Genomic DNA, 12,500 nt, shown 5'->3' on the forward strand with positions numbered 1-12,500 from the left:
GTGCGCACGGCCTCCCGGATGTGCCGGGCGGGTGCGCGAGCTCGCCGGCCGCTGGAAGTCGAATGAGGCGCCGCGACCACCTCCGCGGTGCTTATAAACAGCCGATCCGCTCGGCGGGGGCTATTTTCGGCCACTTGGCTCGTGCGCACGGCCTCCCGGATGTGCCGGGCGGGTGCGCGAGCTCCCCGGCCGCTGGAAGTCGAATGAGGCGCCGCGACCACCTCCGCGGTGCTTATAAACAGCCGATCCGCTCGGCGGGGGCTATTTTCGGCCACTTGGCTCGTGCGCACGGCCTCCCGGAGTTGCCGGGCGGGTGCGCGAGCTCGCCGGCCGCTGGAAGTCGAATGAGGCGCCGCGACCACCTCCGCGGTGCTTACAAACAGCCGATCCGCTCGGCGGGGGCTATTTTCGTCCACTTGGCTCGTGCGCACGGCCTCCCGGATGTGCCGGGCGGGTGCGCGAGCTCGCCGGCCGCTGGAAGTCGAATGAGGCGCCGCGCCCACCTCCGCGGTGCTTATAAACAGCCGATCCGCTCGGCGGGGGCTATTTTCGGCCACTTGGCTCGTGCGCACGGCCTCCCGGATGTGCCGGGCGGGTGCGCGAGCTCGCCGGCCGCCGGAAGTCGAATGAGGCGCCGCGACCACCTCCGCGGTGCTTATAAACAGCCGATCCGCTCGGCGGGGGCTATTTTCGGCCACTTGGCTCGTGCGCACGGCCTCCCGGATGTGCCGGGCGGGTGCGCGATCTCGCCGGCCGCTGGAAGTCGAATGAGGCGCCGCGACCACCTCCGCGGTGCTTATAAACAGCCGATCCGCTCGGCGGGGGCTATTTTCGGCCACTTGGCTCGTGCGCACGGCCTCCCGGATGTGCCGGGCGGGTGCGCGAGCTCGCCGGCCGCTGGAAGTCGAATGAGGCGCCGCGACCACCTCCGCGGTGCTTATAAACTGCCGATCCGCTCGGCGGGGGCTATTTTCGGCCACTTGGCTCGTGCGCACGGCCTCCCGGATGTGCCGGGCGGGTGCGCGAGCTCGCCGGCCGCTGGAAGTCCAATGAGGCGCCGCGATCTCCTCCGCGGTGCTTTTAAAGTGCCGATCCGCTCGGCTTGGAGCTATTTCCGGCCTCCCGTTGGTGCCGGGCGGCGTGCGCGAGCTCGCCGGCCGCGATCTCCTCCGCGGTGCTTATAAACAGCAGCATGCGCACGGCCTCCAGGAATTTGAACACATTTCGTCAATAAATTTCGCATATTGAATTTTGAAGTTTAATATAATGCAACAATTGAGCTCGACTTATACAAAGGATATATCATAAAATCGTAAATTTCCGTCGAATTTTAGGGGGTCGACTTATACACCGAGTCGACCTGTACACCGGCAAATACGGTAAATACGATTAAATAAAATGATACGACTGGCATAAAAACAAATATAAACCACATAAAAATAAAAGTCACCATTACGTTGAATTATTGGGAGCACCGAGCTTGTTTCTCAGAAACGAGCCGGTCCCATCCAGGCGTAATCGGAGACAATGAAACCCGAAGTGGTTAAGGTTTGTCTTTTAATGCAGGATGCTTGGTCTCCATGTGCCGAAGCAGTTTTGAAGGCTTCATTGGCTCGCTCGCTAGTTTCAGGGGCGATTGTGTCTATAAAATGCAAAATGTTGGGTCACCTCACGGCTTACGGCCATACTACCCTGAGAACGCCCGATCTCGTCCGATCTCGGAAGCTAAGCAGGGTCGGGCCTGGTTAGTACTTGGATGGGAGACCGCCTGGGAATACCAGGTGCTGTAAGCTTTTTCTTTTTCTTATGTGCACTTCAATCGTTTAAGAAGCTATTTTTTACAACACCCATCACGAATGGCATCCGGAAACAGCAAGCCTAATTTAAACTCCGACATTGAAACTATAACACGAGTTTGAAAGCTATATTATGTGGTGACATCCACAGCATTGTAGTTAAATTTTTTACCGCTAGAGAGCAGACTATGTACAGTGAGCATGGCTCCCTGTGAACTCAAAGCAGCAGGCTTGACTTGTAAAAGAACCCAACACAACACTTCCATGAAGTGTTTTTAAACTTTTTAAGGCATTTATTTTGATTCTGCAAAATGCAGGTCGCAACGGCAAATTCGTGCTACCGCATAAAAAGCTGTCAATAACTTTTCATGATAGCCATGTTTCCAGAAAACACCAAAAGCCTTGGAAGAAAGACTGTTTCGGCCCTGGTTGTAAAAAAAAACAAAAAAAAAACAAAAGGGAAGGGTGACCGTCCGGGAATACCAGGTGCTGAAAGCCTTTTTTTTTTTTTTTTTTTCCCACGTCAATTGTGAAAGGAAACTTTTACCACAGCCATCAAGTCCCGCCGCTGCTTGGCATGGTTTCAGGGGCGATTGTGTCTATAAAATGAAAAATTCTGAGCGGTCCCACGGCTTACGGCCATACTGCCCTGAGAGCGCCCGATCTCGTCCGATCTCGGAGGCTAAGCAGGGTCGGGCCTGGTTAGTACTTGGATGGGAGACCGCCTGGGAATACCAGTTACCGTAAGCTTTTTTTTTTTTTTTTTTTTTTCTTATGTGCACTTCAATCGTTTAAGCCAAGAACATTTTACAGCACCCATCAAGAATGGCATTCGGAAACTGCAAGCCTAGTTTGAACTCCGACACTGAAACTACAACACGAGTTTAAAACCTACATTGTGTGGCGACAGCCATAGCATTGCAGTTCACGTTTTTACCGCTAGAGGACAGACTATGTACAGTGAATAAAGAGCATGGCTCCCTGTGAACTCAAAGCAGCAGTCTTTACTTGTAAAAGATCCCAGCACAACACATTGTGCTTCCATGTAGTGTTTTTACCTTTTTCATGACATTTATTTTGATACAGCCAAATGCAGGTTTTGTGCACTTCACTTTTCCGTTGGGCATTCGCGTAGAACCCTATTCCAGTTACGGCCAGATTATTTTAGACTAGTGGTCCCCAAACTTTCTTGCGCCACGGACCGGCTACGCGTCAGAAATATTTTTGCGGACCTGCCTTTATATATATAAATAAACAATAAATCTATATAAATAAATACTACATTTATAATAAATATATATAAATAGGATTAAATAAAATGATACGACTGGCATAAAAACAAATATAAACCACATAAAAATAAAAGTCACCATTACGTTGAATTATTGGGAGCACCGAGCTTGTTTCTCAGAAACGAGCCGGTCCCATCCAGGCGTAATCGGAGACAATGAAACCCAAAGTGGTTAAGGTTTGTCTTTTAATGCAGGATTCCTGGTCTCCATGTGCCGAAGCAGTTTTGAAGGCTTCATTGGCTTGCTCGCTAGTTTCAGGGGCGATTGTGTCTATAAAATGCAAAATGTTGGGTCACCTCACGGCTTACGGCCATACTACCCTGAGAACGCCTGATCTCGTCTGATCTCGGAAGCTCAGCAGGGTCGGGCCTGGTTAGTACTTGGATGGGAGACTGGGAATACCAGGTGCTGTAAGCTTTTTCTTTTTCTTATGTGCACTTCAAGCTCTTTTTTTTTTTTTTTCTTATGTGCACTTCAATCGTTTAAGCCAAGAACTTTTTACAGCACCCATCACGAATGGCATTCGGAAACTGCAAGCCTAGTTTGAACTCCGACACTGAAACTACAACACGAGTTAAAAACCTCTATGTACAGTGAATAAAGAGCATGGCTCCCTGTGAACTCAAAGCAGCAGTCTTTACTTGTAAAAGAACCCAGCACAACACATTGCGCTTCCATGTAGTGTTTTTACCTTTTTCATGACATTTATTTTGATACAGCCAAATGCAGGTTTTTTGCACTTTACTTTTCCGTTGGGCATTCGCGTAGAACCCTATTCCAGTTACGGCCAGATTCTTTTAGACTAGTGGTCCCCAACCTTTCTTGCGCCACGGACCGGCTACGCGTCAGAAATATTTTTGCGGACCTGCCTTTATATATATAAATAAACAATAAATCTATATAAATAAATACTACATTTATAATAAGTATATATACCGTATTTGCCGGTGTATTGGTCGACCTTTTTCGATCCAAAATCGACCGAAAAAAATCGACCTCGACTTATAGACCGAGTCATAAAATTTAACTTCGTATTCATCGCTTCAAATGTGATGGTAACCAAGGCCGTTTCTCATGCATCTCATTGTGCGTTGCACTTAGAAAATTTGAACGAGGCGCCGCGACCACCTCCGCGGTGCTTATAAACAGCCGATCCGCTCGGCGGGGGCTATTTTCGGCCACTTGGCTCGTGCGCACGGCCTCCCGGATGTGCCGGGCGGGTGCGCGAGCTCGCCGGCCGCTGGAAGTCGAATGAGGCGCCGCGACCACCTCCGCGGTGCTTATAAACAGCCGATCCGCTCGGCGGGGGCTATTTTCGGCCACTTGGCTCGTGCGCACGGCCTCCCGGATGTGCCGGGCGGGTGCGCGAGCTCGCCGGCCGCTGGAAGTCGAATGAGGCGCCGCGACCACCTCCGCGGTGCTTATAAACAGCCGATCCGCTCGGCGGGGGCTATTTTCGGCCACTTGGCTCGTGCGCACGGCCTCCCGGATGTGCCGGGCGGGTGCGCGAGCTCGCCGGCCGCTGGAAGTCGAATGAGGCGCCGCGACCACCTCCGCGGTGCTTATAAACAGCCGATCCGCTCGGCGGGGGCTATTTTCGGCCACTTGGCTCGTGCGCACGGCCTCCCGGATGTGCCGGGCGGGTGCGCGAGCTCGCCGGCCGCTGGAAGTCGAATGAGGCGCCGCGACCACCTCCGCGGTGCTTATAAACAGCCGATCCGCTCGGCGGGGGCTATTTTCGGCCACTTGGCTCGTGCGCACGGCCTCCCGGATGTGCCGGGCGGGTGCGCGAGCTCGCCGGCCGCTGGAAGTCGAATGAGGCGCCGCGACCACCTCCGCGGTGCTTATAAACAGCCGATCCGCTCGGCGGGGTCTATTTTCGGCCACTTGGCTCGTGCGCACGGCCTCCCGGATGTGCCGGGCGGGTGCGCGAGCTCGCCGGCCGCTGGAAGTCGAATGAGGCGCCGCGACCACCTCCGCGGTGCTTATAAACAGCCGATCCGCTCGGCGGGGGCTATTTTCGGCCACTTGGCTCGTGCGCACGGCCTCCCGGATGTGCCGGGCGGGTGCGCGAGCTCGCCGGCCGCTGGAAGTCGAATGAGGCGCCGCGACCACCTCCGCGGTGCTTATAAACAGCCGATCCGCTCGGCGGGGGCTATTTTCGGCCACTTGGCTCGTGCGCACGGCCTCCCGGATGTGCCGGGCGGGTGCGCGAGCTCGCCGGCCGCTGGAAGTCGAATGAGGCGCCGCGACCACCTCCGCGGTGCTTATAAACAGCCGATCCGCTCGGCGGGGGCTATTTTCGGCCACTTGGCTCGTGCGCACGGCCTCCCGGATGTGCCGGGCGGGTGCGCGAGCTCGCCGGCCGCTGGAAGTCGAATGAGGCGCCGCGACCACCTCCGCGGTGCTTATAAACAGCCGATCCGCTCGGCGGGGGCTATTTTCGGCCACTTGGCTCGTGCGCACGGCCTCTCGGATGTGCCGGGCGGGTGCGCGAGCTCGCCGGCCGCTGGAAGTCGAACGAGGCGCCGCGACCACCTCCGCGGTGCTTACAAACAGCCGATCCGCTCGGCGGGGGCTATTTTCGGCCACTTGGCTCGTGCGCACGGCCTCTCGGATGTGCCGGGCGGGTGCGCGAGCTCGCCGGCCGCTGGAAGTCGAACGAGGCGCCGCGACCACCTCCGCGGTGCTTATAAACAGCCGATCCGCTCGGCGGGGGCTAATTTCGGCCACTTGGCTCGTGCGCACGGCCTCCCGGATGTGCCGGGCGGGTGCGCGAGCTCGCCGGCCGCTGGAAGTCGAATGAGGCGCCGCGACCACCTCCGCGGTGCTTATAAACAGCCGATCCGCTCGGCGGGGGCTATTTTCGGCCACTTGGCTCGTGCGCACGGCCTCCCGGATGTGCCGGGCGGGTGCGCGAGCTCGCCGGCCGCTGGAAGTCGAATGAGGCGCCGCGACCACCTCCGCGGTGCTTATAAACAGCCGATCCGCTCGGCGGGGGCTATTTTCGGCCACTTGGCTCGTGCGCACGGCCTCCCGGATGTGCCGGGCGGGTGCGCGAGCTCGCCGGCCGCTGGAAGTCGAATGAGGCGCCGCGACCACCTCCGCGGTGCTTACAAACAGCCGATCCGTTCGGCGGGGGCTATTTTCGGCCACTTGGCTCGTGCGCACGGCCTCCCGGATGTGCCGGGCGGGTGCGCGAGCTCGCCGGCCGCTGGAAGTCGAATGAGGCGCCGCAACCACCCCCGCGGTGCTTATAAACAGCCGATCCGCTCGGCGGGGGCTATTTTCGGCCACTTGGCTCGTGCGCACGGCCTCCCGGATGTGCCGGACGGGTGCGCGAGCTCGCCGGCCGCTGGAAGTCGAATGAGTTGCCGCGACCACCTCCGCGGTGCTTATAAACAGCCAATCCGCTCGGCGGGGGCTATTTTCGGCCACTTGGCTCGTGCGCACGGCCTCCCGGATGTGCCGGGCGGGTGCGCGAGCTCGCCGGCCGCTGGAAGTCGAATGAGGCGCCGCGACCACCTCCGCGGTGCTTATAAACAGCCGATCCGCTCGGCGGGGGCTATTTTCGGCCACTTGGCTCGTGCGCACGGCCTCCCGGATGTGCCGGGCGGGTGCGCGAGCTCGCCGGCCGCTGGAAGTCGAATGAGGCGCCGCGACCACCTCCGCGGTGCTTATAAACAGCCGATCCGCTCGGCGGGGGCTAATTTCGGCCACTTGGCTCGTGCGCACGGCCTCCCGGATGTGCCGGGCGGGTGCGCGAGCTCGCCGGCCGCTGGAAGTCGAATGAGGCGCCGCGACCACCTCCGCGGTGCTTATAAACAGCCGATCCGCTCGGCGGGGGCTATTTTCGGCCACTTGGCTCGTGCGCACGGCCTCCCGGATGTGCCGGGCGGGTGCGCGAGCTCGCCGGCCGCTGGAAGTCGAATGAGGCGCCGCGACCACCTCCGCGGTGCTTATAAACAGCCGATCCGCTCGGCGGGGGCTATTTTCGGCCACTTGGCTCGTGCGCACGGCCTCCCGGATGTGCCGGGCGGGTGCGCGAGCTCGCCGGCCGCTGGAAGTCGAATGAGGCGCCGCGACCACCTCCGCGGTGCTTACAAACAGCCGATCCGCTCGGCGGGGGCTATTTTCGGCCACTTGGCTCGTGCGCACGGCCTCCCGGATGTGCCGGGCGGGTGCGCGAGCTCGCCGGCCGCTGGAAGTCGAATGAGGCGCCGCAACCACCCCCGCGGTGCTTATAAACAGCCGATCCGCTCGGCGGGGGCTATTTTCGGCCACTTGGCTCGTGCGCACGGCCTCCCGGATGTGCCGGACGGGTGCGCGAGCTCGCCGGCCGCTGGAAGTCGAATGAGTTGCCGCGACCACCTCCGCGGTGCTTATAAACAGCCAATCCGCTCGGCGGGGGCTATTTTCGGCCACTTGGCTCGTGCGCACGGCCTCCCGGATGTGCCGGGCGGGTGCGCGAGCTCGCCGGCCGCTGGAAGTCGAATGAGGCGCCGCGACCACCTCCGCGGTGCTTATAAACAGCCGATCCGCTCGGCGGGGGCTATTTTCGGCCACTTGGCTCGTGCGCACGGCCTCCCGGATGTGCCGGGCGGGTGCGCGAGCTCGCCGGCCGCTGGAAGTCGAATGAGGCGCCGCGACCACCTCCGCGGTGCTTATAAACAGCCGATCCGCTCGGCGGGGGCTATTTTCGGCCACTTGGCTCGTGCGCACGGCCTCCCGGATGTGCCGGGCGGGTGCGCGAGCTCGCCGGCCGCTGGAAGTCGAATGAGGCGCCGCGACCACCTCCGCGGTGCTTATAAACTGCCGATCCGCTCGGCGGGGGCTATTTTCGGCCACTTGGCTCGTGCGCACGGCCTCCCGGATGTGCCGGGCGGGTGCGCGAGCTCGCCGGCCGCTGGAAGTCCAATGAGGCGCCGCGATCTCCTCCGCGGTGCTTTTAAAGTGCCGATCCGCTCGGCTTGGAGCTATTTCCGGCCTCCCGTTGGTGCCGGGCGGCGTGCGCGAGCTCGCCGGCCGCGATCTCCTCCGCGGTGCTTATAAACAGCAGCATGCGCACGGCCTCCCAGAATTTGAACACATTTCGTCAATAAATTTCGCATATTGAATTTTGAAGTTTAATATAATGCAACAATTGAGCTCGACTTATACAAAGGATATATCATAAAATCGTAAATTTCCGTCGAATTTTAGGGGGTCGACTTATACACCGAGTCGACCTGTACACCGGCAAATACGGTAAATACGATTAAATAAAATGATACGACTGGCATAAAAACAAATATAAACCACATAAAAATAAAAGTCACCATTACGTTGAATTATTGGGAGCACCGAGCTTGTTTCTCAGAAACGAGCCGGTCCCATCCAGGCGTAATCGGAGACAATGAAACCCGAAGTGGTTAAGGTTTGTCTTTTAATGCAGGATGCTTGGTCTCCATGTGCCGAAGCAGTTTTGAAGGCTTCATTGGCTCGCTCGCTAGTTTCAGGGGCGATTGTGTCTATAAAATGCAAAATGATGGGTCACCTCACGGCTTACGGCCATACTACCCTGAGAACGCCCGATCTCGTCCGATCTCGGAAGCTAAGCAGGGTCGGGCCTGGTTAGTACTTGGATGGGAGACCGCCTGGGAATACCAGGTGCTGTAAGCTTTTTCTTTTTCTTATGTGCACTTCAATCGTTTAAGAAGCTATTTTTTACAACACCCATCACGAATGGCATCCGGAAACAGCAAGCCTAATTTAAACTCCGACATTGAAACTATAACACGAGTTTGAAAGCTATATTATGTGGTGACATCCACAGCATTGTAGTTAAATTTTTTACCGCTAGAGAGCAGACTATGTACAGTGAGCATGGCTCCCTGTGAACTCAAAGCAGCAGGCTTGACTTGTAAAAGAACCCAACACAACACTTCCATGAAGTGTTTTTAAACTTTTCAAGGCATTTATTTTGATTCAGCAAAATGCAGGTCGCAACGGCAAATTCGTGCTACCGCATAAAAAGCTGTCAATAACTTTTCATGATAGCCATGTTTCCAGAAAACACCAAAAGCCTTGGAAGAAAGACTGTTTCGGCCCTGGTTGTAAAAAAAACAAAAAAAAAACAAAAGGGAAGGGTGACCGTCCGGGAATACCAGGTGCTGAAAGCCTTTTTTTTTTTTTTTTTTTTTCCCACGTCAATTGTGAAAGGAAACTTTTACCACAGCCATCAAGTCCCGCCGCTGCTTGGCATGGTTTCAGGGGCGATTGTGTCTATAAAATGAAAAATTCTGAGCGGTCTCACGGCTTACGGCCATACTACCCTGAGAGCGCCCGATCTCGGAGGCTAAGCAGGGTCGGGCCTGGTTAGTACTTGGATGGGAGACCGCCTGGGAATACCAGTTACCGTAAGCTTTTTTTTTTTTTTTTTTTTCTTATGTGCACTTCAATCGTTTAAGCCAAGAACTTTTTACAGCACCCATCAAGAATGGCATTCGGAAACTGCAAGCCTAGTTTGAACTCCGACACTGAAACTACAACACGAGTTTAAAACCTACATTGTGTGGCGACAGCCATAGCATTGCAGTTCACGTTTTTACCGCCAGAGGACAGACTATGTACAGTGAATAAAGAGCATGGCTCCCTGTGAACTCAAAGCAGCAGTCTTTACTTGTAAAAGATCCCAGCACAACACATTGTGCTTCCATGTAGTGTTTTTACCTTTTTCATGACATTTATTTTGATACAGCCAAATGCAGGTTTTGTGCACTTCACTTTTCCGTTGGGCATTCGCGTAGAACCCTATTCCAGTTACGGCCAGATTCTTTTAGACTAGTGGTACCCAAACTTTCTTGCGCCACGGACCGGCTACGCGTCAGAAATATTTTTGCGGACCTGCCTTTATATATATAAATAAACAATAAATCTATATAAATAAATACTACATTTATAATAAATATATATAAATAGGATTAAATAAAATGATACGACTGGCATAAAAACAAATATAAACCACATAAAAATAAAAGTCACCATTACGTTGAATTATTGGGAGCACCGAGCTTGTTTCTCAGAAACGAGCCGGTCCCATCCAGGCGTAATCGGAGACAATGAAACCCAAAGTGGTTAAGGTTTGTCTTTTAATGCAGGATGCTTGGTCTCCATGTGCCGAAGCAGTTTTGAAGGCTTCATTGGCTCGCTCGCTAGTTTCAGGGGCGATTGTGTCTATAAAATGCAAAATGTTGGGTCACCTCACGGCTTACGGCCATACTACCCTGAGAACGCCTGATCTCGTCTGATCTCCGAAGCTAAGCAGGGTCGGGCCTGGTTAGTACTTGGATGGGAGACTGCCTGGGAATACCAGGTGCTGTAAGCTTTTTCTTTTTCTTATGTGCACTTCAAGCTCTTTTTTTTTTTTTCTTATGTGCACTTCAATCGTTTAAGCCAAGAACTTTTTACAGCACCCATCACGAATGGCATTCGGAAACTGCAAGCCTAGTTTGAACTCCGACACTGAAACTACAACACGAGTTAAAAACCTCTATGTACAGTGAATAAAGAGCATGGCTCCCTGTGAACTCAAAGCAGCAGTCTTTACTTGTAAAAGAAACCAGCACAACACATTGCGCTTCCATGTAGTGTTTTTACCTTTTTCATGACATTTATTTTGATACAGCCAAATGCAGGTTTTGTGCACTTCACTTTTCCGTTGGGCATTCGCGTAGAACCCTATTCCAGTTACGGCCAGATTCTTTTAGACTAGTGGTCCCCAACCTTTCTTGCGCCACGGACCGGCTACGCGTCAGAAATATTTTTGCGGACCTGCCTTTATATATATAAATAAACAATAAATCTATATAAATAAATACTACATTTATAATAAGTATATATACCGTATTTGCCGGTGTATTGGTCGACCTTTTTCGATCCAAAATCGACCGAAAAAAATCGACCTCGACTTATACACCGAGTCATAAAATTTAACTTCGTACTCATCGCTTCAAATGTGATGGTAACCAAGGCCGTTTCTCATGCATCTCATTGTGCGTTGCACTTAGAAAATTTGAACCGGGCGGCGTGCGCGAGTGCGCGGCCCGCTGGAAGTCGAATGAGGCGCCGCGACCACCTCCGCGGTGCTTATAAACAGCCGATCCGCTCGGCGGGGGCTATTTTCGGCCACTTGGCTCGTGCGCACGGCCTCCCGGATGTGCCGGGCGGGTGCGCGAGCTCGCCGGCCGCTGGAAGTCGAATGAGGCGCCGCGACCACCTCCGCGGTGCTTATAAACAGCCGATCCGCTCGGCGGGGACTATTTTCGGCCACTTGGCTCGTGCGCACGGCCTCCCGGATGTGCCGGGCGGGTGCGCGAGCTCGCCGGCCGCTTGAAGTCGAATGAGGCGCCGCGACCACCTCCGCGGTGCTTATTAACAGCCGATCCGCTCGGCGGTGGCTATTTTCGGCCACTTGGCTCGTGCGCACGGCCTCCCGGATGTGCCGGGCGGGTGCGCGAGCTCGCCGGCCGCTTGAAGTCGAATGAGGCGCCGCGACCACCTCCGCGGTGCTTATAAACAGCCGATCCGCTCGGCGGGGGCTATTTTCGGCCACTTGGCTCGTGCGCACGGCCTCCCGGATGTGCCGGGCGGGTGCGCGATCTCGCCGGCCGCTGGAAGTCGAATGAGGCGCCGCGACCACCTCCGCGGTGCTTATAAACAGCCGATCCGCTCGGCGGGGGCTATTTTCGGCCACTTGGCTCGTGCGCACGGCCTCCCGGATGTGCCGGGCGGGTGCGCGAGCTCGCCGGCCGCTGGAAGTCGAATGAGGCGCCGCGACCACCTCCGCGGTGCTTATAAACAGCCGATCCGCTCGGCGGGGGCTATTTTCGGCCACTTGGCTCGTGCGCACGGCCTCCTGGATGTGCCGGGCGGGTGCGCGAGCTCGCCGGCCGCTGGAAGTCGAATGAGGCGCCGCGACCACCTCCGCGGTGCTTACAAACAGCCGATCCGCTCGGCGGGGGCTATTTTCGGCCACTTGGCTCGTGCGCACGGCCTCTCGGATGTGCCGGGCGGGTGCGCGAGCTCGCCGGCCGCTGGAAGTCGAATGAGGCGCCGCGACCACCTCCGCGGTGCTTATAAACAACCGATCCGCTCGGCGGGGGCTATTTTCGGCCACTTGGCTCGTGCGCACGGCCTCCCGGATGTGCCGGGCAGGTGCGCGAGCTCGCCGGCCGCTGGAAGTCGAATGAGGCGCCGCGACCACCTCCGCGGTGCTTATAAACAGCCAATCCGCTCGGCGGGGGCTATTTTCGGCCACTTGGCTTGTGCGCACGGCCTCCCGGATGTGCCGGGCGGGTGCGCGAGCTCGCCGGCCGCTGGAAGTCGAATGAGGCGCCGCGACCACCTCCGCGGTGCTTATAAACAGCCAATC

The 12,500-nt window shown here is 56.2% G+C and overlaps 4 non-coding genes and 2 pseudogenes across 4 annotated transcripts; all 6 read left to right on the top strand.

Annotated features, from left to right (window-relative positions):
- Positions 1 to 1,674: 1,674 nt before the first annotated feature.
- On the top strand, positions 1,675 to 1,793 carry LOC125970002 (5S ribosomal RNA). Its single transcript, XR_007481900.1, has one exon. It is a non-coding gene; the product is annotated as a 5S ribosomal RNA (ribosomal RNA).
- A 634-nt stretch (positions 1,794 to 2,427) lies between these two features.
- LOC125970040 (5S ribosomal RNA) lies at positions 2,428 to 2,546 on the top strand. Its single transcript, XR_007481936.1, has one exon. It is a non-coding gene; the product is annotated as a 5S ribosomal RNA (ribosomal RNA).
- An 844-nt stretch (positions 2,547 to 3,390) lies between these two features.
- LOC125970048 (5S ribosomal RNA) lies at positions 3,391 to 3,505 on the top strand (annotated as a pseudogene).
- Positions 3,506 to 8,630: 5,125 nt separating this feature from the next.
- LOC125970003 (5S ribosomal RNA) lies at positions 8,631 to 8,749 on the top strand. Its single transcript, XR_007481901.1, has one exon. It is a non-coding gene; the product is annotated as a 5S ribosomal RNA (ribosomal RNA).
- A 635-nt stretch (positions 8,750 to 9,384) lies between these two features.
- Positions 9,385 to 9,493, top strand: LOC125969995 (5S ribosomal RNA; annotated as a pseudogene).
- Positions 9,494 to 10,335: 842 nt separating this feature from the next.
- On the top strand, positions 10,336 to 10,454 carry LOC125970018 (5S ribosomal RNA). The gene has a single exon (XR_007481915.1). It is a non-coding gene; the product is annotated as a 5S ribosomal RNA (ribosomal RNA).
- The last annotated feature ends 2,046 nt before the right edge of the window (positions 10,455 to 12,500 follow it).

The sequence above is a fragment of the Syngnathus scovelli genome, unplaced genomic scaffold, assembly GCF_024217435.2.
Source record: "Syngnathus scovelli strain Florida unplaced genomic scaffold, RoL_Ssco_1.2 HiC_scaffold_59, whole genome shotgun sequence".
In the NCBI taxonomy this organism is placed as follows: Eukaryota; Metazoa; Chordata; class Actinopteri; order Syngnathiformes; family Syngnathidae; genus Syngnathus; species Syngnathus scovelli.